The sequence below is a fragment of the Mauremys reevesii genome, linkage group 6 (genome assembly GCF_016161935.1).
Source record: "Mauremys reevesii isolate NIE-2019 linkage group 6, ASM1616193v1, whole genome shotgun sequence".
Lineage (NCBI taxonomy): Eukaryota > Metazoa > Chordata > Testudines > Geoemydidae > Mauremys > Mauremys reevesii.
Genome location: NC_052628.1, coordinates 47010689 through 47036354, shown reverse-complemented (window position 1 = coordinate 47036354; position 25666 = coordinate 47010689). Strand labels below are relative to the sequence as shown.

The 25666-nt window shown below is 44.9% G+C and overlaps 1 protein-coding gene across 5 annotated transcripts in view; it reads left to right on the top strand.

The window, feature by feature from the left end:
* TNPO1 (transportin 1) overlaps positions 1–25666 on the top strand; it is a 387652-nt gene that overhangs the window by 122352 nt on the left and 239634 nt on the right. For all 5 annotated transcript variants that reach the window (XM_039544333.1, XM_039544330.1, XM_039544332.1 and 2 more), the window contains one exon: positions 2299–2460. The gene's annotated coding sequence lies outside the window, so the exon portion shown is untranslated. The remainder of the gene's footprint in view (positions 1–2298; positions 2461–25666) is intronic.

Genomic DNA, 25666 nt, shown 5'->3' with positions numbered 1-25666 from the left:
TGGAGAACTGAATTATTGACAGTACATGTTATTTTCTTGCCTAAGTAGAAAAGGAGAGGTGACAGATATAGAAGATAAAAGAACATAGCACAGTTGAGGCAATATGGGTTATGAATTAAAATAAATATATACTGTAATGTATTAAAAATTAGAACAGTGACTTGTTTTGAATCACTTCAACCCACATGGTCCATCTTTCCTCATAGTAATCTGCTGTTAATCTACTACAGGCACAAAGTTTTTCAGTTTCTCTTAATCCTTTTATTATTGTTATATTCACTGGTAGAATGTGCAGTTTGGTTTATTGCAACCATAAGCACTAAACCTACACAGATAGACATAAGGTGGAATGTGCATAGACATAAGGTGTCATCCATGTGGGTGGATCCCTTTGTGGGATCCAGGCCATAGTGATGTAATTCAGTTAATAATTGCAGTTTCACATGTGAAAATACTTCATCATAACTCCATTGGATATTTTTTTCCATTAAGGTATCACTATACAAGCTCAATGATATCAGGATTCTCCAGTAGGAAGAATGTTTTCAATGTTTCATTTCACTTTTGTGATACATGGCTTAAAATTTTCAAACCAATTCTTCATCCTTACATAGCTGTAGCCTGGAGAACGGCTACAATTGTGTAGGCTGATAGTCAGAATCAAGTCTAAAATGGCTGGTCAAACAGGGAAGAATTGGTTACAAATCTGAAGGTGGAAGGCAATTCGGGTGCAAGTGATCATGGAATGATAGATTTCATGATTCTAAGGAAAGGAAGGCGTGAGAACAGCAAAATAAGGACAATGGACTTAAAAAAAAAAGCAGACTTTAACAACTCAGAACTGGTAGGCAAAGTCCCATGGGAAGAAAATCTAAGGGAAAAAGGCGTTCAGAAGAGATGACAGTTTCTCAGAGACAATGTTAAAGGCATTACAGCAAACTAGCCCGATGCACAGGAAAGATAGGCCTCACCTGGGGTACTATGTCCAAGCTTGGGTGCCCCACTTTAAGAAAGATGCAGACAAATTAGAGAGTCCAGAAGAGAGCAACAAAAATCATAAAAGGTTTAGAAAACCTGACCTATGAGGAAAGGTTTAAAAAGAAAACTGATCTCTTTAGTCTTGAAAAAAGACTGAGGGGGGATGTGATAAGTCTTCATATATGTTACAGGGTACTATAAAAAGGACTGTGATCTATTGTTCTCCATGTCCACTGACGGTAGGACAAAAAGTAATGGGCTTAATCTGCAGCAAGGGACACTTAGTTTTTCCTAATATCTAACTATAAGGATAGTTAAATATTGGAATAAGCTTCCAAGGGAGGTTGTGGAATCACTATCATTGGAGATTTTTAGGAACAGGTTAGACAAACCTCTGTCAGGGATGGTCTAGATAAACTTGGTACTGCCTCACTGCAGGGGGCTGGACAAGATGACCTCTTGAGGTCCCTCCCAGCCCTACATTTCTGTAATGCTCTGATTCGTGAGTAGAAAGACCTACATACTTCCTGAGAAAGCAACTGTGATAGAGCTATCATATGGGAGAGGAGTCAGGCCATTAGCCACCTAAGCACCTACCAAGAGCAACTGGGAGGGTAGACACAGACCATCACAGTAACTTGCAAAGACACCCTCCCCAAAGGCACTTCTTCCTTTTTAATCTTAGAGAACCTGTCCCAGTTCTTTCTCTCATTTGAAACACTACAGTCACGTTCTTCATCCCCTTATTTTAGAAGTAGAGGGGACAAGATCCATAGAGGGCTACTCAAGGGAGCTTCTTCAATTGAGTTTCCATGCCTATCCCTGATCGTATCCCTAAGTGCAGAATGGAGCCCAGATGTGAAACAATTTTGTTCTGATCTTCCTCAGCTGGACCACTGTGATGAGGACAATGTATGCACTCTTTACTGCCACAAATCAACAGGGCCCAGAATCTGGTCCTTCATCTTTTTTATTTTTATTTTTTCTTGCTATCAGGGTTTTTTTTTGTTTTTTTTATTAAACTTGTAAATTCAAGGGGGAGAAAACCAAACATCAAGCCATGGAGTAGTAGCTAAAATAATTCTTACCAGCTTCTACATTAATTTAATATCAGATGTCTTTGCTAAAAGTCTTTGAGAAATGGAAGTAGATGATTATATGCATCTGCAGAAACCTCTCCTTGCAATGCTAATTAATGTACAGTATGTGTTCTCCCGGTTTCCTGCTCCCTCTCAGCTTCCCTGCCAGAAGCCATTATTTTAATTTAAGGAAGACAAAAATACTTAAGATTTTAGAATTTTTTTTCCCTCTGTTCTTCAGAATTACAGGCCCAATAGTCCTCTTCACCTCTGTGAACAGAGGAGACGCAGATCAAGCATATCTGGCCTGAAGATGGAGAGAAGAAAGAATGGGAGAATACTGGATCCATTTCCCCTTCAACTCCATACTCTGGTTTTGCAGAAGCCTCTCTGGGATGCAAAGGTAAGTCTTCATGGACAGGGAGGAGGCAGAGGTGGAAGGGACTGTCTTCAGCACTATTAAATAACCATCTCCCCAGAAACCTTGGAGATTTTCCAAGTAAGATTATATTAGCACAGATGATAGAGGAGGCCAAGAAGCCTCATGGAAGATCTCTCTTCAGGACCTCTAGCCTTTGATTGGTATCCTTAGCCAAATGGGCTTGAGTCCTTCTGTACAGAAGATATAGCGGTAACCCCGCAGGCAGAAAGTCAATTTCCTGTCCCCTACATGTTTGGTTTCTCTCTTGTAGGAGTTGATATAGTACTAATACTGATTTCACTCTTGAAAATGTTTGTCTCTTATATGACATGACTTTGCATGAAAGCTAAGCAACTGGAATCACTTCCAGTAGAGGGCAACTGTAACTGTAACCAAATGGAAAGGAAACACATTTGCTCTGTATCTAAATTGCTTAAATCTCCCCATGACATACTGAAACACTTGCTGGTTTACAACTTATATGGTAAACTAATTGCTGAATTTAAATAATTTGGCTTCTGCTATAGTAATTAGTATGCAAATTACTGGTGTATTACCTCTGAATCATAAACTACAATGACAAATTTAACACTTGCATATGCCACATACCATTCTTAGTAATCTTTCTATTTGCCAGTAGAGAGGGAATTTGGATATTAATTTCCTTATTTAACAGTTATGCCTTAAATCAAGAATGACTAATTAAATACAATTCCCAATGTATTCTAGGTTCTTATATCAAACCCACCACCATGTTGTGCACTCATTTATTTCACTGAGCATTAAATTCAGACATTAATTATACAATGCTCTGAAGTGTGCTAAATGACTGCCTGTAAAATACAGTTAAGGCAAATAGTTCCTTTTGTAACTAAAAGACACTCTATCTGGATACAACAATGCATATTCAAGTTCTATATGTTTTTATTAGGAACCTTAAATGACTACATATATCCTGTATGTGCAGATTCTGTGCTTGTTGAAATATACTGGAATCTTAAGTAGGCAGGCTCTTTCACCACTGGTAGCAGAGGTATAGATGACTAGGGCCAGATTTGATCCAGTGACCTAGAGGCAAAAGGATGCATAAATACTCCCCTTGCAGGGAATGTCATCCTGTACATTGCATAAAGGGGTTTAATTCCTATTGTGGTCTTTGGGTGCTCTCATAGTATACATAGTTATTACTATGATAATTGTCTTAATTCTGCACTCTTTACTCACAAGTAGTACTAGGCAGGTGTATCATCCTACTGAGTTTTGAATATATTGTAGTTAGAAAGCAAACTATTAGTATTCTTATAGGGCCAGATCTATTGCTGTTACATTAAGTAACACTTAGACAAGCTGTGATCCTGAGAACCCCTAAATGTCAACTGGCAATGGATTCACTGTTCTTTAACATTTACTCCTAGCAGGAGTGGACTAACCAATCCTCTACACCTAAAATACTGCTGTAATAGGATTTACCTATAAAAGGTCATTTGAGGTGTTTAACAGAAGCTTATGTCATACTGATCCTCCTGGTGTTGTGTGATGTGTGTACAGGATATTTAAGAAATTGTACATACTGGAAGTATGCTTAGAATCAGTGTCGCAGGCAGGGTTGTTGACAAGCCGGTTTCGCCAGACAAAGGGATATGGAATCAACTGCCTTGGTTCATATGTAAGTGAAGCATTGCAATGCCAACATATAGACAGCCCCATTTACATGTGACAGTCAATAGGAAAACAGGTCAACAGGGGGATGTGAAACAAACTGGAATATGGGAGGCACCTTGGAGTGAGCATCCCAGGAAAGAAACCACAGGGAATCATCCAGACTCAGGACAAAAACAATGGTCTTTGGGGTATAAGCAGAAACAATGGTCTTTGGGGTCTTATCTTTTACTTGGGGGATAACTGGGCAGCGTGGTTATGCTTATGAAAACAGTATCTCAAACAACCTTGGCTGGAATGCTGCAAGAAAGGCCTTAGGTGAGAAATTGCTTTAAAGAAGGTTAGCTTGTTATAGTAAAGTCTTAGTCTAGTAGAAGCATGTTATATTTCTTGTTTTATTTGTAACCTGTTCTTATTACTCTTCCTCATTAGCTCTTAAAGTCTTAACCTTTAAGAAACTTGCTTTCACTATAAATAGATCACAGTGCAGTGTTATGTGGGATCTGCTACTCAATTGAATCAAACACGCTGGTATGCATTTGCTATTCTGTTGGGAATAGCAAATCTGGTAAGTACTATGAGTGTCTGGTGACAAGGGCTGGACACAAGAGGATGCGTCTGTGATGTTTGGTGGACTGGAATATACCAAATGTTTACTTGGAAGGCAAAGTGAGGGCTGGCAGAGCCCAGTAGAGTACTTGAGTGCCTGAAGGACTGGCAGTATATTGTAGTTAGAAAGCAAACTATTAATATTCATATAGGGCCAGATTTTATTGCTGTTACATTAAGTAGCACTTACTTAGACAAGTTGTGGCCCTGAGAACTCCTAAATGTCTTCCAGCTACCACAAGAAACACCTCCCTCTTGCTGAAGACAGGAAGGTAGCACAATGGCCCACAGCCCTGGCTCGCTGAGAAATTGTCACACAAGTTATCCAGTGAGTTCAATGAGATTGATAACATGCTGTATGCTGGTGGACCAATCACCAGCCTGGGACAGATAATTGGCCACTCCCAATTCAGTCTGTAGCCCTTTTTCTCTGTGCTCTCTTTATTCTTTAACATACACGAAAAAAGAAGTGGAACAATAACAGAAAGCAACAGTCTTGTTCTTCAGCTCATATTGCATGGCCCTCTGGCCTCCAATAGCTTATTGTGCTGGATGTTCCCCCAGGGATCCATAGGGCTTTCCTGCCCTCCTGCAGCATTCTGCTACTGGCAAGTGCACTCCTAGTCTTCTCCTGCTCCCAACTTCCCCCCGGGCCTGGGGCCCTCATTTATATCCCCTGGCTGGAAATGATCATTTCCAATCACTAATGTTGTCCAGCTGGGACAGATGAGTCCCAGCACTTGCCCAGAACAGGGCCAGCATGAGTAAGATCTGTAAAATCTGGACCTAAAAAATGTACTTACAAAATATTCAGGCTCTTTCTGCCTTTCCATCTGTGGGGACACATTCAACCTTTGAATAAATGTTGCAGTTCCATTGACTTAATTGAAGCTGTGCCCACCTACACCAAGACTGAACTTGGCCTTTGGTCCATGAAGTGTTTTGTAATAGAACTATGCACAGCTTTCTACATCTGCAACTGTGTACAGACACTGTCCCATGGGTTGGTGAAATCATCACATTCCAAACAAGCTTTTAGATCATTTTCTTCAAGGGTTATACATACTTGGTGTCTCGATTATGTATGTTTTTCTGAGTGCTGAATTTAGAGATTAATTATAGTGGTTATTAATACAACAAGAATTCACTTAGACCACATTCTGATCTGTTAAACCCTTGTATATCCAAAGTAACCCCACTGAGCTCAAAGGGGCTTCAAATAGAGCAGAAGTATATACACCCTGTTCAACAAGTGTTTTAAATCATATTCAAATTCACTTCTATTGTATGCATTTCTAATGCTGCTGGTAGATGCATCGCTTCTCGGCCTCGTGGCTAAAAGGGGTGAAAACATTATCTAAGTTTTATTAGAATTTCATTTAGGTTTTTGCTATTGATCTATACATTCATTTTCATTTTCACAAAGCCTACAGGGTTGGATAAAATCTGAAAAAAAGTAGAATACGACTGTTTCTATTAAATTATTTATGTTGCTACGTTTGACTTACTTTGAGGAATGGAGAAATGGGCTATACATACACAAAAGAGAGGACTGGGTTACACTAGTGTGACTGAGAGCAGAATCTGGCTCATAGATTTCAGGAAGCTAGCAGCATGTAAGACTTTCTCTTATTTTACAGGTAATGTGTTGTGTTTTCTGTTAACTCCATGGTGAAAACAAATAGCTCTCTTGTCCAATTCTTGAAGGATTGGAAAAACAATGGGTGGGTGAATAGAAAGGCAAGCAAATTCCATCAAGTGGATGTTGATTTTTTTTAACCTTTTTCTGAACTATGGCCAGGGAATTAAATAACTCAACCATGATGGGATAATATTTAGACCTAAACATTGTCTTCTCCGTTTCTATGTATATTTTGCCTTGCAGACACAAATTAAAGAGCATAAGATGAAAGCATACCTTGATACTTTGTAGAAATAGGGTTATCAGGCTGGGTTTTTTCCTTGATAATTATTTTCTTTGGAACAACTGAAATATGTCTCATCAGGAAACTTATCTTTGTATATAATAAATATTGTAACTCACTATACTTCAGCTGTCACTGTGTGAGTTGTGATATTCCAGTCCTTTAAATATTTGTAGTGTGCTAGGTGTACCATGTGCTCGGGATCAGGTGCTGTAGGTGCTCCATGCACTAAGCTCTTCAGACTGTAGCCATCACTGAGGCCTGGTCCACACTAGGACTTTAATTCGAATTTAGCAGCGTTAATTCGAATTAACCGTGCACCCGTCCACACCAGGAAGCCATTTAATTCGACATAGAGGGCTCTTTAGTTCAAATTCTGTACTCCTCCCCGACGAGGGGAGTAGCGCTAAATTCAACATGGCCATGTCGAATTAGACTCGGTGTGGACGGAAATCGACCTTAGTAGCTCCGGGAGCTATCCCACACTGCACCATTCTGTTGACGCTCTGGACAGCAGTCCGAGCTTGGATGTTCTGATCAGCCACACAGGAAAAGCCCCGGGAAAATTTGAATTCCTTTTCCTGTCTGGCCAGTTTGAATCTCATTTCCTGGTTGGACATCGCGGCGAGCTCAGCAGCACCGGCAACAATGCAGAGCTCTCCAGCAGAGGAGTCCAGGCAATCTCTGAATAGAAAGAGGGCCCCAGCATAGACTGACCGGGAAGTCTTGGATCTGCTCGGTGTGTGGGGCGAGGAGTCTGTGCTTTAGGAGCTGCACTCCAAAAAACGGAATGCAAAGACCTACGAGAAGGTCTCCAAAGCCATGACAGACAGAGGATCCAGCCGGGATGCAACGCAGTGCCGCCTGAAAATCAAGGACCTGAGACAAGGCTACCAGAAGACCAAAGTGGCAAACGGACGCTCCGGAGCCTGCCACCACTGCCCCACCAGTGACCGTGGACTCTGACGATGGGATAGTGTCAACGGCCAGTTCCTCGGCGATGTTCGCGGACGGGGAAGATGAGGAAGGGTTTGTGGAGGACGAGGCAGGCGACAGCGCTTACAACGCTGGTTTCCCCGACAGCCAGGATCTCTTCATCACCCTCACGGAGAGCCCCTACCAACCCTTCCCGGCCGTTAACCCGGACCCTGAATCAGGGGAAGGATCAGTCGGTAAGTGCTTAAAACATGTAAACTTTTATTATTAATGGAACAGGAATCTGAACTATGTGAAAAGGAGGTCTATATATATATGGGGATAGAACAGAAATCCTCCTGGGAGATCTCCACGAAGCTCTCCTGGAGGTAATTGAAAAGCCTCCACAGGAGGTTCCTGGGGAGAGCTGCCTTATTGGGTGCTCCGTGGTAGCACACCTTTCTGCGCATGGCTTTCATGAGGTACTCGGGGAGCATTGCCTCCCCGAGCACGGCTGAATAGGCCCCTGGTTTGTGCCGGCTTTCACGCAGCATGCGCTCTCTATCTCCTTCAGTGACCGTCCTCAGGGTGATCTCGCTCGGAGACTCCTGCATCTAATTAGGGGAATTACTGTAATGTTACGCCTGGTCCAAAGTATTTTTAAAAAATCTCCGGACAGACGGCGTAGCAGAGACTCAGCACGCTGCTGCGTGACAAGCGTAACGGAAAGCCAAAGAATCAAATGGACGCTCATGGAGGGAGGGGGGACTGAGGGCACAAGGTATCCCACAGTTCCTGCAGTCTCCGAAAAGCATTTGCATTCTTGGCTGATCTCCCAATACCTGTACGGTCAAACACATTGTCCGCGGTGGTTCAGGGCATAGCTCGTCAATGTACCCCCCTCTCCCACCCCCAGAAGGAAAAGGAAAAAAAATTGTCTCTTGACTCTTTTAAATGTCACCCTATGTGTACTGAATGCTGCTGGTAGACGCGATGCTGCGGCACTGTACTGTAGCATCCTCTCCCCCCCCCGCCGCCTCATGGGTGGCTGATGGTGCAGTAAGACTGATATCCGTCGTCATCATCATCAGCCTTGCTGTAGATGGTGTAGTGCAATACGACTGGTACCCGTCCTCGTCATCAGCCCATAAGTAGACGGCCTGCTAACCGTCTTCATCACAGCAACAGGGGGCTGAGCTCCATCAGCCCCCGCCCTTCATGTGTAAAGAAAAGATTCTGTACTGCCTGGACTGTCATAGCAGCAGGATGCTGTTTTCCTCTCCCCCACACTGCTTAATGTCCTGTCTGGACAATCATAGCAGCTGGAGGCTGCCTTCCCCTCATTTCATTTCAGTAACAAGTCACTGTTTCTTATTCCTGCATTCTGTATTACTTCAGCACACAAATCAGGGGACACTGCAACGGTAGCCCGGGAAGGCTGGGGGAGGAGGGAAGCAACAGGTGGGGTTGTTGCAGGAGCACCCCCTGTGAATGCCATGCAGCTCATCATTCCTGCATAATCTGACACTGAGTGGCTGTGCTCTTTGGTTCTCTGAAACACTGGATCTCTACTACACTAGCCCCATATTCTATGCAGGAATTATTCTATTTTTAGATACCATAAAGGAGGGATTGACTCGGGGAGTCATTCCCAGTTTTGTCTTTTGCGCCCCTGGCTGATCTCGGCCAGGGGCACCTATGACAGCAGCAGAAGGTATAATGCAATACGGCTGGTAACCATCATCACCGTGCCAATTTACAATGGCATGGTAGATGGTACAGTATGGCTGATAACCATCTCTGCTGTCATGCAAAAGCAAATGAATGCTGCTGTGTAGCGCTGCTGAATCGCCTCTGTCCGCGGCATCTAGTACACATACGGTGACAGTGACAAAAGGCAAAACAGGCTCCATGGTTGCCACGCTATGGCATCTGCCAGGGTAATCTAGGGAAAAAGGGCTCTAAAGGATTGTCTGCCGTTGCTTTCCCGGAGGAAGGAATGAGTGACTACATGTACCCAGAACCACCCGCAACAATGAAATTTGCACCATCAGGCACTGGGATCTCAACCCGGAATTCCAAGGGTCGGGGGACACTGCGATGGGGTGGAACAGGGGCAGAGTTTATGCTTTCCGGATTGCCTGCAGCAGGAGTGCGCACGAGATAGGTGCTGTGCATGCTCTTGTTCACAGACACAGACTAGACTGTGTTCATTGTTCACAAAAATGTATCTTTGCAAGGAATTCACTCCCTTTTTCCCATCACACAGCTTCGACTGTCTCCAGACCTGCCACAGCATCCCCTTCACAGAGGCTGGCAAAGATTAGGTGGCAAAAGAAAAAGACACGGGACGAGATGTTCGCTGAACTTATGGGCTGCTCCCGAGACGAGGCGGACCAGCAGAGCCAGTGGAGGGAGACCCTCTCTCTGTACCAGCGCTCACACAGCGAACGGGAGGAGAGGTGGCGTGAGGAAGACAAGCAGGCGACTCAAACGCTGCTTGGACTAATGAGGGAGCAAACGGACACGCTCCGGTGCTTTGTGCATGTTCTGCAGGACCACAGACAGGAGGACAGAGCCCCCCTGCAGTGTATCTGCAACCGCCCTCCCCCGCCACAAAGTCCCATACCCCCCTCACCCAAAATAACCAGAAGGAGGGGTGCCAGGGGGCGTTAAAACTGTCACTACACCCCAGCAGAGTGCTCAAGTACCCAAAAGCTCTCATACCCTAAATTTTGAGAAGTCCTTTCCTTTCCGCCTCACCCAAGCTCCCGTCCCAGTTTCATCCCCTAACTGGCTAGTTGATAATAAAAAATACTTTTCTGTTAATTACTGTTTCCGTCATGTTCTTTTAGAGGAGACTGTGTTTGAAGGGGGGAAGGGGGTTAGTAATTGGACAGGACAGGCACCTTTACCAGGGTACAGACACGGGGGCAGGATCAGCAGCAGGTCACACACACAGTGCAGTCAGTAGGCACCCTGGTCGGTATGGGAGGTGGTTTCCAGGTTCTGTGTGGGTGGGGGGGATGTGACTTTGTAGCGGGGGAGGGCGGTTACAGATCTTATGCAGCGGTCCTTGTCCTGGACCGCTGAGTCACGCAGCAGAGGAATCTGTATCTGTCCTCCTCCGCCACAAGGTCACATAGCCCCTGCACACAGAATCCCAAAAAGGAGGGATGGCAGGCTCCGTTGAAACAACCAGTCCGGCACTGCGGACCACTCTAGGAGCAGGAGCCTGTCATTCCTCGAGTTCAGAGGCGGTCTTTACATCACCGCACACCCTACCCAGCACAGTCTGCATCCCAGTTTCAACCCTTTAACGCAAAGTCATTAATAAAGAAACCTTTCTTAAGTAACAATGGAACATGTATTTTATTTTTACACGTGTGTTGGAAGTGGGGGAAACGGGGTGAACGGGGTATGTAACTGCAGAGGATAGTCAACAGTAACCAGGTAAAGAAACAGAGGCAGGTTCAGCTTCTCTGTAAAGAAACTGAACAGTCACAGGTCACGCTGCTCGCTGGTACTTGAAGAGTTCCTTGTCGCTGTCCAAGGCGCCTGTATAGGGCTTCATGAGCCAGGGCATTAGCGGGTAGGCTGGGTCCCCGAGGATCACTATAGGCATCTGCACATCCCCAACAGTTATTTTGTGGTCCGGGAAGAAACTACCTTCCTGCAGGTGTCTAAACAGACCACAGTTCCTGAAAACACGCGTGTCATGAACCTTGTCTGGCCACCCGACGTTGATGTTGGTAAAACATCCCCTATGGTCCACCAGTGCTTGCAGCACCATTGAAAAGTAGCCCGATTGCTCAGCAGCTGACTGTGGAAGAGGTGGACGATAAGGTGCGAGGAGGTGAAAACTGCCATAACTGCAGCAGGCTCCATGCTCGCAGTGCTGTGGCGTCCACGCTGTCACTGACCAGAAAAGTGCACGAACAGATTGCCCACAGGTGCTTTCGGGGAGGGAGGGAGGGCGTGATTGACGGTTCAATGATGACAGTTACCCAAAACCACCCTCGACACATTTTTCTCCCAGCAGGCATTGGGGGCTCTACCCAGCATTCCAATGGGCAGCAGGGACTGCGGGAACTGTGGGATAGCTTCCCACAGTGCAACGCTTCCAAAGTCGACGCTGGCCCCGTTAGTGTGGAATCACAAAGTCGAATTACTGTCCTTAGTGTGGATACACAAATTCGACTTCGTAAGGTCGATTCGACAAATTCGAATTAAGTTGAATCGAACTACTCTTGTAGTGTAGACATACCCTGAGTTCCTAAAAATGCTCATAGATTCCCAGGAAATAACAAGATTCCTTTACTAGGGCTGCAAGCAATAAAAGGTGCCATTACCTTAGGTATGTTTGCTGTGAGTTGTATCACAAAAATAAACACAATGTAATCAGAAGGGCCAGTCCAGTCCAGGAATATAAAATAACAGTCCCAGTATAGCTTCTATATGCTATCCTGCGTGCCTGCAAGTTGCAACCCTGCGTGTCCTGCTCTCTAAAGCACTGGCTCCCTGCCAGCAACAGGGTATGTCTCCGGTCATCTCTCAGATCCTCCAGCTTTCAAGGTCCTGCAGTCTTTCCTGGGCCAGATTAACTCTCCTGTGGGCCATGGGCTATTAGATTTTGTGGGGACCCTGTATACCACAGGGGGATCCCAGCTGGTGGCACAGCAGGGTTCAGGCAGGCTGCCTGCATGCCCAGGCCCTACGCCGCTCCTGGAAGCGGCTGGCTGCTGGCATGTCGCACCCCTAGGGGAGGGGGACAGTGTGTATCGGGTAGGGTGACCAGATGTCCCGATTTTATAGGGACAGTCCCGATTTTGGGGGCTTTTTCTTACATAGGCCTCTATTACCCTCCACCCCCTGTCCTGATTTTTTTATACTTGCTGTCTGGTCACCTTACTGAAGAGATTTAAACTTCAAGACTCCTTATAAGCAAGGCCGGCTCCAGGCACCAGCTTATCAAGCAGGTGCTTGGGGCGGCAACTCCGGAGAGGGGCGGCACTTTCACGTATTGGGCAGCAATTCGGCGGAGGGTCCCTCACTCCCGCTCGGAGCGAAGGACCTCCTGCTGAATTGCCGCAGAGCGCGATCACGGCTTTTATTTTTTTTATTTATTTATTTTTTGGCTGCTTGGGGCAGCCAAACCCCTGGAGCCAGCCCCGCTTATAAGAAATGGAAAGGGAGGTTGATATTTTGCTGTTTTTAAAATTAAGTAGGCAGCTAGTATTGTTTTTAAAATTATTATGAAGAAGGAGTTTAAGCTTTGTTGTAACCTGCGTTGTTTGCCTGGACTGCTCAAGACCTGAATGCTTGTGTAGGAGGAACTCTTTGAGTTGGCTTCTTAAATACTTTCATGCTGGTTTCACATGATACTCCTTGATGAAACATATAAGACAAGGCTCCTAACAGGCTTAATCAAAGTGATACAAGCTATGAAAGTGAGATCTTGGAAGGTTGTTGCCATTTTCATAATGTAATAAAAATACTGTAATGATAAATAATAATTAATAGTGTGTAATATGCATGTCATAAAAACAATTTTTATATTTCCAAGATCACTGCTTTTATAATTTATACTCAGGTAAAGGAGAAAATCCCTGGCACTATTCATTTTTAAGAGGAGGTCCGTGAGACTTGACAGTTTAGTGAAGGGTTCACAGGTTGTTAAAGTTTGGGAACCACTGGACTAGATGACCTCCTGAGGTCCCTTCCAACCCTGATAGCCTATGAGTCTATGATGTTGAACTGGGAGTTGAGAGTGCCCAGCAAAGAGCCAGCAGGTTCATTTTGTTAATGTCTTTGTATTACTGTACTTACACTAAACAGTCTATTATACCTTGTATTTAGCTGTGACACTGAGTACGTTTCCCAGACCTGAAGAACAGCTCTTTAAGCTCAAAAGCAGAGCTTGTCTCTCATCAACAGAGGTTGGTCCGGTAAAAGCACAGACTGGTGGGACTGCATAGTGTTGCAGGTGTGGGACGATTCCCAGTGGCTGTGAAACTGTCGTATGCGTAGAGCCACTTTCATGGAACTTTGTGACTTGCTTTCCCCTGCCCTGAAGCACAAAGACACTAAAATGACAGCAGCCCTCACAGTTGAGAATCAATTGGCAATAGTCTTGTGGAAGCTTGCAACGCCAGACAGCTACCAGTCAGTCAGCAATCAATTTGGAGTGGGCAAATCTACTGTGGGGGCTGCTGTGATGCAAGTAGCCAAAGCAATCACTGAGCTGCTGCTACCAAAGGTCGTGACTCTGGGACATGTGCAAGTCATATTGGATGGCTTTGCTGCAGTGGGGTTCTCTAACTGTGGTGAGGCGATAGATGGAACCCATATCCCTATCTTGGCACTGGAGCACCAGGGCAGCCAGTACATAAACCGCAAGGGGTACTTTTCCATGGTGCTGCAAGCACTGGTGGATCACAAGGGACGTTTCACCAACATCAACGTGGGATGGCCAGGAAGGGTTCATGACTCTTGCGTCTTCAGGAACACTAATCTGTTTAAACAGCTGCAGCAAGGGATTTACTTCCCAGACCAGAAAATAACCATTGGGGATGTTGAAATGCCTATATTTATCCCTAGGGACCCAGCCTACCCCTTAATGCCATGGCTTATGAAGCCATACACAGGCAGCCTGGACAGTAGTCAGGAGCTGTTCAACTATAGGCTGAGCAAGTGCAGAATGGTGGTAGGAATGTGCATTTGGACGTTTAAAGGGTCGCTGGCGCACGTTACTGACTCACTCAGACCTCAGCCAAACCAATATTCCCATTGCTGTGTGCTCCACAATCTCTGTGAGAGTAACGGGGAGATTTATGGCAGGGTGGGAGGTTGAGGCAAATCGCCTGGCTGCTGATTACACACAGCCAGACACCAGGGAAGTTAGAAGAGCACACCAGGAAGCGCTGTGCATCAGAGAAGCTTTGAAAACCAGTTTCATGACTGGCCAGGTGTGACGTTATTGATATAAATGGGGACCATATAGAACATGGGTTGCAACCAAGGTCCTGTAGTGGCACCAAATCTTAAGTGAAGGGGGTCATATAAGGTGTCTAAGACCAGGTTCTGGGTTGCTGGTTATGATTATGCTGTCTGTATGTCTGTGTATCATTTTGTAGTTGAAGTTATAAGTATTGGCTCTGTACTATCTGTATTTTGTATTATACTCTGCTTCTGGGAAATATCCCAGACAAGCTGGTGTTAGCCCTGCCTAGCTGGCTTGATGGCCCATTAAGGGCCATCAGCTACACAATTGACCCATGGAGAGAAGGCAGACACGCCTTGTGACTCAGCAAAGTATGCAGAGACTTGTCCATGTGACTGCAGACTCCATTTTGCTGTAATTTTCCACGTGAGGACAAAGAGATTCTTACACCTGGAAAAGTCTATATAAGGCCGATGCATCATCTCCATCTGGTCTTCAATCCTGCTTCTGACCTCTGGAGAGACTTTGCTACAAACTAAAGCTCTACACAAGAGACTGAGGACCCATCCCAGCAGGGGATGTATTCCAGAGATTTGATTTGAACCTGCAGTTTACTCCATCACTGCTGCAAGCCTGAACTAAGAACTTTGCCATTACTGTATGTAATTGATTCCATTTAACCAATTCTACCTCTCATCTCTACCTTTTTCCCTTTGTAAATAAACCTTTAGATTTTAGATTCTAAAGGATTGGCAACAGCGTGATTTGTGGGTAAGATCTGATGTGTATATTGACCTGGGTCTGGGGCTTGGTCCTTTGGGATCGAGGGAACCTTTTTCTTTTATTGGGGTGTTGGTTTTCATAACCATTCATCCCCAGGACGAGTGCACTGGTGGTGATGCTGGGAGACTGGAGTGTCTAAGGAAATTGCTTATGTGACTTGTGGTTAGCCAGTGGGGTGAGACCAAAGTCCTTTTTGTCTGGCTGGTTTGGTTTGCCTTAGAGGTGGAAAAACCCCAGCCTAGGGCTGTGACTGCCCAGTTTAAGCAATTGGTCCTGATTTGGCACTCTCAGTTGGGTCCCGCCAGAATCGCTCCGTCACACCAGGCTATGGTGTGAGAGTTCTGTTTGTTTTTCCTTGATGAAAACCTGCCCCCTTGATTGACTCATTCCCTGTAAGCCTCCCCACCTTTGATCACAGCTTGCTTTCTAAGGAAATAAAGTCACTATCGTTTAAAAACCATGTATTCTTTATTAATTGATTATAAAAATAGGGAGAGAACTGACAAGGTAGCCCGGGTAGGGTAGGGGAGGAGGGAAGGAAGGAAAAGGCCACTTCAAAACTTGTTGAATGACAGTCTTTTGCTTGGGCTGTCCACTGGGGTGGAGTGGCAGGATGCACAGAGCCTCCCCCCTGCACACGTTCTTGGGCGTCTGGGTGAGGAGGCTATGGAACATGGGGAGGAGGGAGGGCAGCTATACAGGGCTGCAGCGGCACTCTGTGGTCCTGCTGCCGTTCCTGAAGCTCCACCAGACGCCGGAGCATGTCCGTTTGATCCCTCAGTAGCTGCAGCGTTGCATCTTGCTCCTCTGATCTTCCTGCCGCCAACTCTCATCTTGAGCGTCCCTTCTGTCCTCGCGTTTGTCCCTTCTGTCCTCATGTTCATCCCACCTGTCCTCACGTTCATTGGCCACTTTCCTGTACTGTGATACTGTGTCCTTCCACTCATTCAAATGAGCTCTTTCACTGTGGGTCGATTGCATGATTTAAGAGAACATTTCATCTTGCGTGTGTTTTTTTCGTCGCCTTATCTGAGATCGCCTTTGGGATGGAGGAGGGAGGCTTGGAAAATTTGCAGCTGCAGGAGGGGAAAAAGGGAGAGAAGATTTTTAAAAGATGCATTTTACAGAACAATGTGTGTACTCTTTCACAGTGAACAACACTATTCACATTACATAGCACATGTGATTTTGGTACAAGGGCGCATTTTGCATCTTAATATTGAGTGCCTGCAGCTTTGGTGTTCGAGATCACAGACACAGGGCCGGGCAACAGAATTCAGCTTGCATGCGGCCATGGTAAGCCATTGTCTTTCCGCTTCTGCAACCTTCATAAAAGCAGTGCCCTCCTTTCCCATACCAAGCAAAGCCCGTTGAGTGCTGCGGTTTTCGTGTTAACGTGCAGCAGCAGAAACCAAACTAACCCCGCCTCCCATCCAATTCTCTGGGATGATCACTTTACCCCTCCCCTCACAAGCGAGGCTTGTATCAGGGAAGATCCCTGCTAGCCAAACACAAACAGCTCAGCATCAATGCCGCCCTCTTCTCCCCACTCCCGCTTGGCTAACTGCAGGGAAGGATTCCTTTTCAGCCACAGGCAAACAGCCCCGTAGGAACGGCCATCTCTGTCCACTTAATTAAAATTCCCATATTTCAACCAGGTTACCATGAATGATATCACTCTCCTGAGGATAACATAGCGAGATAAAGAACGGATGTTGCTTGAATGCCAGCAAACACCGGGATCATACGCTGCCATGCTTTGTCATGCAATGATACCAGATTACTTGCTACTAGCATGTTGTGGTAAAGTGTCCTACCATGAAGGACAGAATAAGGCTGCCCTGCCCAGAAACCTTCTGCAAAGGCTTTTGGAGTACCTCCAGGAGAGCTTCATGGAGATGTCCCTGGAGGATTTCCACTCCATCCCCAGACACGTTAACAGACTTTTCCAGTAGCTGTACTGGCCATGAATGCATCCCAAGTCCTCAGGGCAAATTAATCATTAAAAAAGTTTGCTTTTAAACCATGTGTAATATTTACAAAGGTACACTCACCAGAGGTCCCTTCCATGGCTTCATGGTCTGGGATACTGCCTTGGGAGGGTTGGGAAGCTACTTCAGTCAGGCTGAGAAAAAGATCCTGGCTGTTGGGGAGAACAATGTGCTGTGTGCTCTCCACAAGCTCGTCCTCCTCCTCCTCATTATCTTCCCTGTCCGCAAAATCCTCAGGCATGGAATCCACGGTCAGAGGTGGGGTAGTGGTGGTGGCCCCCCCTAGAATTGCATGCAGCTCAGCGTAGAAGTGGCATGTCTGTGGCTCTGCACCACACCGTCCATTTGCTTCTTTGGTTTTCTGGTACGCTTGCCTGAGCTTCTTAACTTTCACACGGCACTGTAGTGAGTCCTTATTGTGTCCTCTCTCCATCATGCCCTTGGAGACTTTTTCAAATGTTTTGACGTTCCGTTTTTTGGAACGTAGTTCTGCTAGCACTGAATCCTCTCCCCATACAGCGATCAGATCAAGTATCTCCCATACAGTCCATGCTGGAGCTCTTTTTCGATTCTCAGACTGCATTGTTATCTGTGCTGATCAGCTCTCCACGCTGGGCAAACAGGAAATGAAATTCAAAAGTTCCCAGGGCTTTTCCTGTCTACCTGGCCAGTGCATCCGAGTTCAGATTGCTGTCTAGAGCGGTCACAATGGTGCACTGTGGGATAGCTCCCGGAGGCCAATACCATCAAATTGCATCCACGCTAACCCTAATTCAAACCGGCAATGTCGATTTCAGCACTACTCCCCTCGTTGGGGAGGAGTACAGAAATCGATTTTAAGAGCCTTTTATGTCGAAGTAAATGGCTTCGTTGTGTGGATGGGTGCAGGCTTAATTTGATTTAGCACTGCTAAATTCAACCTAAATGCGTAGTGTAGACCAGGCAGAAGTCCCTGGTGGGGCTGTTGCAAGCCAAGCTCATTATCCCTGTGAGCAAGATTTATAGGGCTGGGTCTTTCGTTTTTCTGTACTGCCACAGTTAGTTAATTCAGTGCAGAAATTTGTAATCTTAAAATGAAAGCCTAGATTGAACTCACTGCTTTACTGTATTAAATGATTCTCCCCATTATAGTCCTACCATTTAAAAAAAATCTTATGTTTAGTTGGCAATAACTTCATCTTAGTACCATGTTCGTGTCAGATATATTTGATCATGGATAAGAAATTAAGCTCAGTAAAAGCCAGGCTGGCATGAGTAATTAATACGATGACTGTCCCGGTGACATTTATTTGAAATAGAAAAATGCTTTTTTTGTAACTAATTTTATGTAATGAATACATTTTATAATCACCAGGAGCTTTTTACTGTGCATTTAATGCTATAGATGTTAACTGTGAATAAGAGTACTTGTCAAAGATTATTTTTACTCAGACTTCAAATGTGGATACAAATATTATGAAATATTTTGGAAACAAATTTCAACATCATTTGCAGTGACTACCAGTTATGCATACTGCTGGTTTCATAATCAGTGAATCTTATAGAAACAGTAAAAGCAGTAACTTGGATTGCTTCCCATGCCAGGACCTATGTGCTAGTGGATCTGCATCAGATTTCAAAGTTGCATTAACTTTCATAGACTGGGATTGGATTGCTTAGAGAACTTGTCCCAGTTCATTTTTGAATCTCATTTCAGTTAGCGAAGAAATTTCCTAAAGCCCTGCATATGCCTGCCTCAGCTCATAGCAGGGCTATGCTGCTGTACATGCTACCCACCACTGGTGCGCCTGTCAAAAGTGTTCAAAATCAGAGCGCTTAATCATATAGATCCTTTAAAAAATATTGTAGCCACATATAGATGTTCTCTGAGAGATTTTATGGTGTTTTAGTTTAGTAGGTGCATAGTTTAGTTTATCATCTCTAAAGTTATGCAAGATACATTGTACTGTTACTTGATTACTCTTTAAGATCTTATGTGTTATGGAATAGAACTGATCAGAGGTGCAGTGGAAGGAAGGGTGTTTTTCCAGTGAAATTTTTAATTCTTCATTGAAAACCCCAAAACCTGAAAATCAAAACATTTTCAGCCAAAATCTGAAAACAATTAGGTTTTGTCCAAAATATTTCATTTTCCAGATTTTTTATTTTCTGATTGAAAAAGTCAATTTTTTGAGGAAACCAGACGCTTTCCGTGAAAACTCCATTTATTTATTTATTTTACAGAAAGGTTTTTTACAGCAATTTTTGACCCGCATTATTATGGAATAGTGCTAGCCACTCCATAGTTAAATTTAAGATAGCATAGGAGGTGAAAGGAGGCCTGGCCAGAACGATTCGTTGCATCAGCAACCCCAGCTACCAGAGTAGCCTGTAGGGAGCCATTGCAGCTGGCACAGTTTAGAGCAGGTTGAGGTTTTGTATATACTTTTGCAGGTTTTAGGGGATAACTTTAAAAAGTGAGTCCACTGGGGTGATGAGTGTTGAAAGATTATATGGCAGCAAAGAATTGTCTGTATCCCTTAACTACTCATTTCCAGACATTCTAACATTTGGGTTTTACTTACAAAAGTAAAGAAAGTGCAGTGTTGATCCTGAGTGTTAACTAAACTCCATTGAAACACATCTCCAATCTTAACTCTTTTTTTAAATGATGTTTTAGATCTGAATTCTGTTTGCTTGCCAATTTTGTTTGGACATATTCCTGGAGATTTCATCACATGACATAATCTTTAATTAAAGATTGATCTTTTGTTCCTGGAGACTACAGGACAATCCTGGAGGATTGGCAACCCTAATTCTGTTGCTTGTTAATAAAATGTAGAGCCTGATCCAGTAAACACTACCTTCCAGGTGTAATGCTTGCTACCATGATTAATCACATTAATGTTACCCTCATTACGTCTTTACTCACTGAAGGCAGTGGAACACCTTACTGTGGAAATCACTATTGTTGGTAGTAAGTGTTGGCCAGATTGGACCCTAAGATCTGTTGTATGTTTTTAGATATAATACATTGAGTACAGTCCTGGAGAAGGCTACAGCTAGGAAAAGAGAGGCTGATTGGGGAAGCAGCCACAGGTGAGGCCATGCCCCAATCAGGCCACAGCTAGCCCTATAAGAGGGCTGAGGGTCAGCGGCTGAAAAAGATACTCTCTCTAGTTTCTCAGAGAGAGAAGGACCTGGCTGCCGGGGAAGCTGAGGAGGGCACCTAGGGTGAAGCAGTGTTGGGGAAGGGCAGAGGGAGCGGGGGAGCTCCAGCCTAGCAAAGCCCCAGGCTGCAGGCCGAGTTAAGGGCCCACAAAGGGTACTGGGGCTGCAGAGGGGCAGCCCAGAGATAGGCAGAGGCAGCTGGTCCAACCCCCCTTGCTGATGATGAGTGGTTTATAGACTGCAGTCTGCCCCAGGGAGCAGGGGCTAGATGATGACTGGCGGTAGCCACTGAGGCAAGGTGAGGATAGAGGATTGAGGTCTCCTCTGGGAGGGGAGACCCAGAGTGAGACACCAGCCTGCAGAGGGCGCTATGAGCTAATTCCCAGGACAACCAGCAGGAGGTGCCACGCTGGTGAGTCGTCACCCGCCACAGCGTTAAAGTAACCTTGTTACTGTCCAACATTAAACAGTGTTAAACAAGGTCCCCAGTTTGGAATATAGAGACCTGAGCCTGCTTAGTACCATGGCAAACACACCATTAAAAATCCTTTTAACCTTTTATTAAAGATAAAGAAAAGGAACAACAGCTAAAGCATTTGAAATGTAAACTATTAAGGCCTTCATTTTAACAACATCTCTTTCTTTTTAGCTGGAGAGAGTTTTTAGAAGGAACAAACCCCTTGTTTGACAGTCTCTTATATGGTATCACAGAGGGTAACCAGGGTCCTTTTGGGGAAAAGAGAAGTTAGTTGAGATGAGCAGGAGCTGCTGCTGTTAAAATCTGATCCTGTTGCATCCTAGATGGTGGTTGGGATTCAGCTAGAGTCAGTAGAGATGGCAATGTTATCTCAGCCCCATCACAGCCAGAGAGAGGGACTTACCTAGCCCTTCATAGCCCCTGGCTAGAGACCCTGTGGTCCTATTACACCCCATCGCAGGAAGGAGCAGTGGAGGTAGGTCTTCCAGGCCTGCCTTGTTACCTGCACCCACCCTAGGGCACCTTGCCTTTACCATTCCATGGGCTCAAGGCATAACCCAATAAATTTAGGCACCCCTATCCTTTCTCAGTTCCTAGGGCTCAGTGCAAAAGGCATCTACCGGTACCCAGTTCCTAGGGCTCAGAGCATAATCTTCTACATGTTTGCTGGGCCTTTTACCAGTGAAAAAAACTTGCACAGTAATATCCTTCACCGATATTTAGTAACAGTTACTAAAACAGAATACACATGCTAAGCATACAATGCTCACCACTCTCAATAAGGCAGACAAACTTTCCTTGATGGCCTGTCAAGCTTAGATCATCTGAGGCTTTAGTTTCTTCATGGTGTGATTGGCAGGGTGTAGAGGTCTGGCAACTTTGATCTTTGGCTGTGTCCTAGAATTAGGTTCCAAAGAACTTCCTTTTGGACCCCAGTTTATATAGTTAAACGTGAGTCCTGCTTAGATATACCTTAACCCATCATTTTAAACTAAAGTACTACAAAACAGTATTTTTCACCAATCCTAGTCCATCACAAAACAATTCTTTAACCAATCAGACCCCACCACCTTAGTTGATTTAAATCTTGCAAAATTAGTTACGCAACTAACCGACACAATTAAAGAATAAGACAGAAATGATACAGATAATAGAGAAGTAGGGACCATAAAGGCAAAACAATAAAGAAGTATAAATTTTACACTCACAACTGTTGATAAGTGGTTTCTAGCTAGACAGAATGCTATCAAACAAAGTTTTCTTTAAAGATCTTAAGATCTGTTTCTTTATCTGGTGATGGTGAGTACTATTAGGACAGAAGTGCCTCCTTAACAGCCCGATATTACATTGTTTTGATGCAATTTAGATGGAATGTGAGGATGTGACTCTCTTATGGTTGCTAGGCATCCAGTTTTCAACCAGAACGCCCAGTCAAAAAGAGATCCTGGCGGCTCCGGTCAGCACCACTGATTGGGCTGTTAAAAGTCCAGTCGGTGGTGCAGTGGGGCTAAGACAGGCTCCTTGTCTCCGCATGGCTCCCGGAAGTGATAGGGTTTCTGCAATTGTAAAGGTACAAGCTGTCATTATACTAGTGGTGAAATCCTGATGGCAATGACTTAAATAGGGCCGGGATTTAATTGTATGTATTTAAACTGTCTTTAAGAAGGTTTAAGAAAAAAAGGAAAGGGACAGGAGCTTTTGAGAGTTTCTAGGTTAATGGAAACATGAAGCTGACATAGTGCTAGGTTTCTTGGGATTGCTTCAGCAAATCATACCTCTGTTCCTGCTCTTCAGTGGGGAATGAGGTGTCACTGATTAAACTACATCATTTTGCCTTGCTAGTGCAGCCACTCTAGCAGAAATTCTTTCATAACACAAGAGATTTACAGCAACAGCAGCACTGACTGTAACTGAACTAAGTCCAGAAACCACTCTCGGTAGTAGCAGCCAAATTCCACAGACCTGTTACAAAATTCACACAACATAGTGATCATCCAAGTGCATAACATGAGTGTTGTTATATTGAAAAATATATTCAGTTATTCCATTTTAATATGCTGCAAAGCCTTGGCAGAGCTTGAGATGTATTCACCTTCCAGGCACAGAGTCACTACAGCCTGGAAGTGGGTGGGAAGCCAGGCTTCATTTGCAGGCTATCTTTCAACACCATCTACATTTTATCTTGAGTTGTTAAGATCTAATGTGACTGTAGTCTACAGATGGCCTGTCGATTTTAATTTTTCCTGAGCTATCTAGTATGTTTGGAATAAGACATAATCTCAGATCTTATTTCATTTTTTTCATACTTTGAAAAAAACATATTATACCCTTGAACTGATACAGGGATACCTTGGGTTGAATTTTACTTTTGATTGAGAGAGCTGAGGTTTTTTAACTCAATGATTTAAACAGGAATTTGCCTGAGAACGAACTGAATAGCAACAGCACAATTTGGTCCTATGAAATGCAAAGGCTTGTACAGTATTTACAGTGAATTCTGAAGCTGTCGTATGCACTGATTGTTCTGCAGAGGTACAGCACAGTAGCGATTTAAGAAATGAGTTTCCACCTTTCACTACTAGTAAGGCTTTTTTCTATTTTCCTACCCTATTGCCATTACCAGTACTGTCACTGACTGAATGTGCAAAGCTTTGTTTAATTTCAAAATGACTATGCATTAGTCCCTTTAAAGAAAAAAAATCACCAAATCATTATTATGTAACAGCTCTTTTATTCAACCCATCCAACACTCTCATTACATCTTTATAAGTGGAAGCTGAGTTCTGAATAGGGAGTGCGGGTAAAAGGAGGTGACTAGTATAGCTTAGTGTATTTGAGAACTGATGTAGATTTAAACAATAAACCAGCTTATGTTTAAATAGTGCCTTTTATCCAAAGGATCCACAATTACCATATGTACATACAGCACCAACGGAATACATCCACCTCCAGAGTGGATGGTGGATATCTACCAATACTCTTACACAACTCATACAAATGTCCACATAAGCAGTTTTTTAGAGTCTCCACCAAGAAGAACCATAACCAATAAATTCTGTTAGACTCAATTTACTAATGGACACTGCTGTGATTTGAACCTGCAATTTCCAGGATAGATAGATGTTTTAGCTGTGAAATTTATAACACATGCCACCCCTCCAGCTGAGACTATTATGCTAGAGAGGTCTATGACAAATGTGGCAAATACCTGATCTGAAGTGCTTGAAACAACAAAGTACATAATCAGCAAAGATGTGTATGTGTGATGAATTGGACCAGCATTGCAGAATAGCCGAAGTAGAGAAATCTTGGGCCAGACTTTCAAAAGTCAGCTCAGTATCCACAATTTGGGCTATTGAAATGGCCAAAAAGTGTTCAGCACCCAGCAGCTTCCTCATTTAGCTACCTAAATGGTAGCTGTTGGATGCTGAGCTATTTTGAAATTCTGCCCTTCCCCCCTTACATAAAACCTAGAGCATATTGGAGGCAGGCTTCTTGTAGCTGTATTTCTATGTGTAAATGTGACGTACCCAGCACACAGTACCTGAAACATTGTAATGATGTGAAAGCACTCTCTGTTCCTAAAACTAAATTGGCTCTTTAATAAGAACTTTTTACAGAGGTGCTGTAACTGCAGCTACTATGCAGCCAGGGCAGATTAGAGTTTGGTGGGGCCCCTCCCCACCCCTTCTGCCTGCACTCCTGCCAGATAAATGGGGTCAGGACACAGGGGCACCGCTCCACTGCAGGAGCACCAGGCAGAGGGAGTCAGGGTGTGGGGGCACCCATTTTGGGGGGGGGGGCAATTGGCTGGGGCTCCTGGGCATGGACCCCGTTGGCCCAGTGGCTAACCTGCCACTGCATGCAGTGATGTGCTGAGACTGGCTTCCTAGTATTCCTCCAAACTCTTCACTTTTGCAACCTGTGCTCCTTCGTGAAGGTTGCTACATTTTTCCTTTTAATTTTTTGCTATGTCTTTTGTACCGGCATGACTTGTGGAGCCCAGAAGTTACTAGTGCATAGCCCACCCTCGGGACATGGCCTTTACCACCCACCCATTAACACCTGTTAGGCCTCGCAGTCCTCCAGATACGTTGGTCTTTGACCCAGTTTACCACCACTTATTTGACTTATCACTGTGAGGGATTTGCTTCCATCCTGTGGCTGCTTTCATTTTGTTGGGTGGCATCCCAATGGTCCTCTGTATTGCTCTTATACCTTGTTTCTTCTGACTCACTTACATCAGGTCAGCTGACAGTTTAGGCGATTTCTAAGTCCTTGTCAGGGGTGGCTCTAGGAATCCCGCCGCCCCAAGCAGGGCAGCGTGCCATGGGGCGCGCTCTGGTGGTCACCGGTCCTGCGGCTCTGGGGGACCTCTTGCAGACATGCCTGCGGAGGTTCCGCTGGTCCCGCGGCTCAGGTGTAGCATCCGCTGGCACGCCTGCGGGAGGTCCACCCGAGCCGCGGGACCAGCGAACCCTCCGCAGTCATGCCTGCAGGAGGTCCACCGAAGCCTCGGTACCAGCGGACCCTCCGCATTCATGCCTGCGGGAGGTCCACTGGTCCCGCGGCTCCGGTGGACCTCCCGCAGGCATGACTGTGGAAGGTCCGCCGGAGCCGCCTGCTGCCCTGCCGGCAAAATGCCGCCCCAAGCGCGCGCTTGGCGCGCTGGGGTCTGGAGCCGGCCCTGCTCCTTGTCTTAGCTGTGGCCCCATCTATCTGGGTGTGCCAGTTG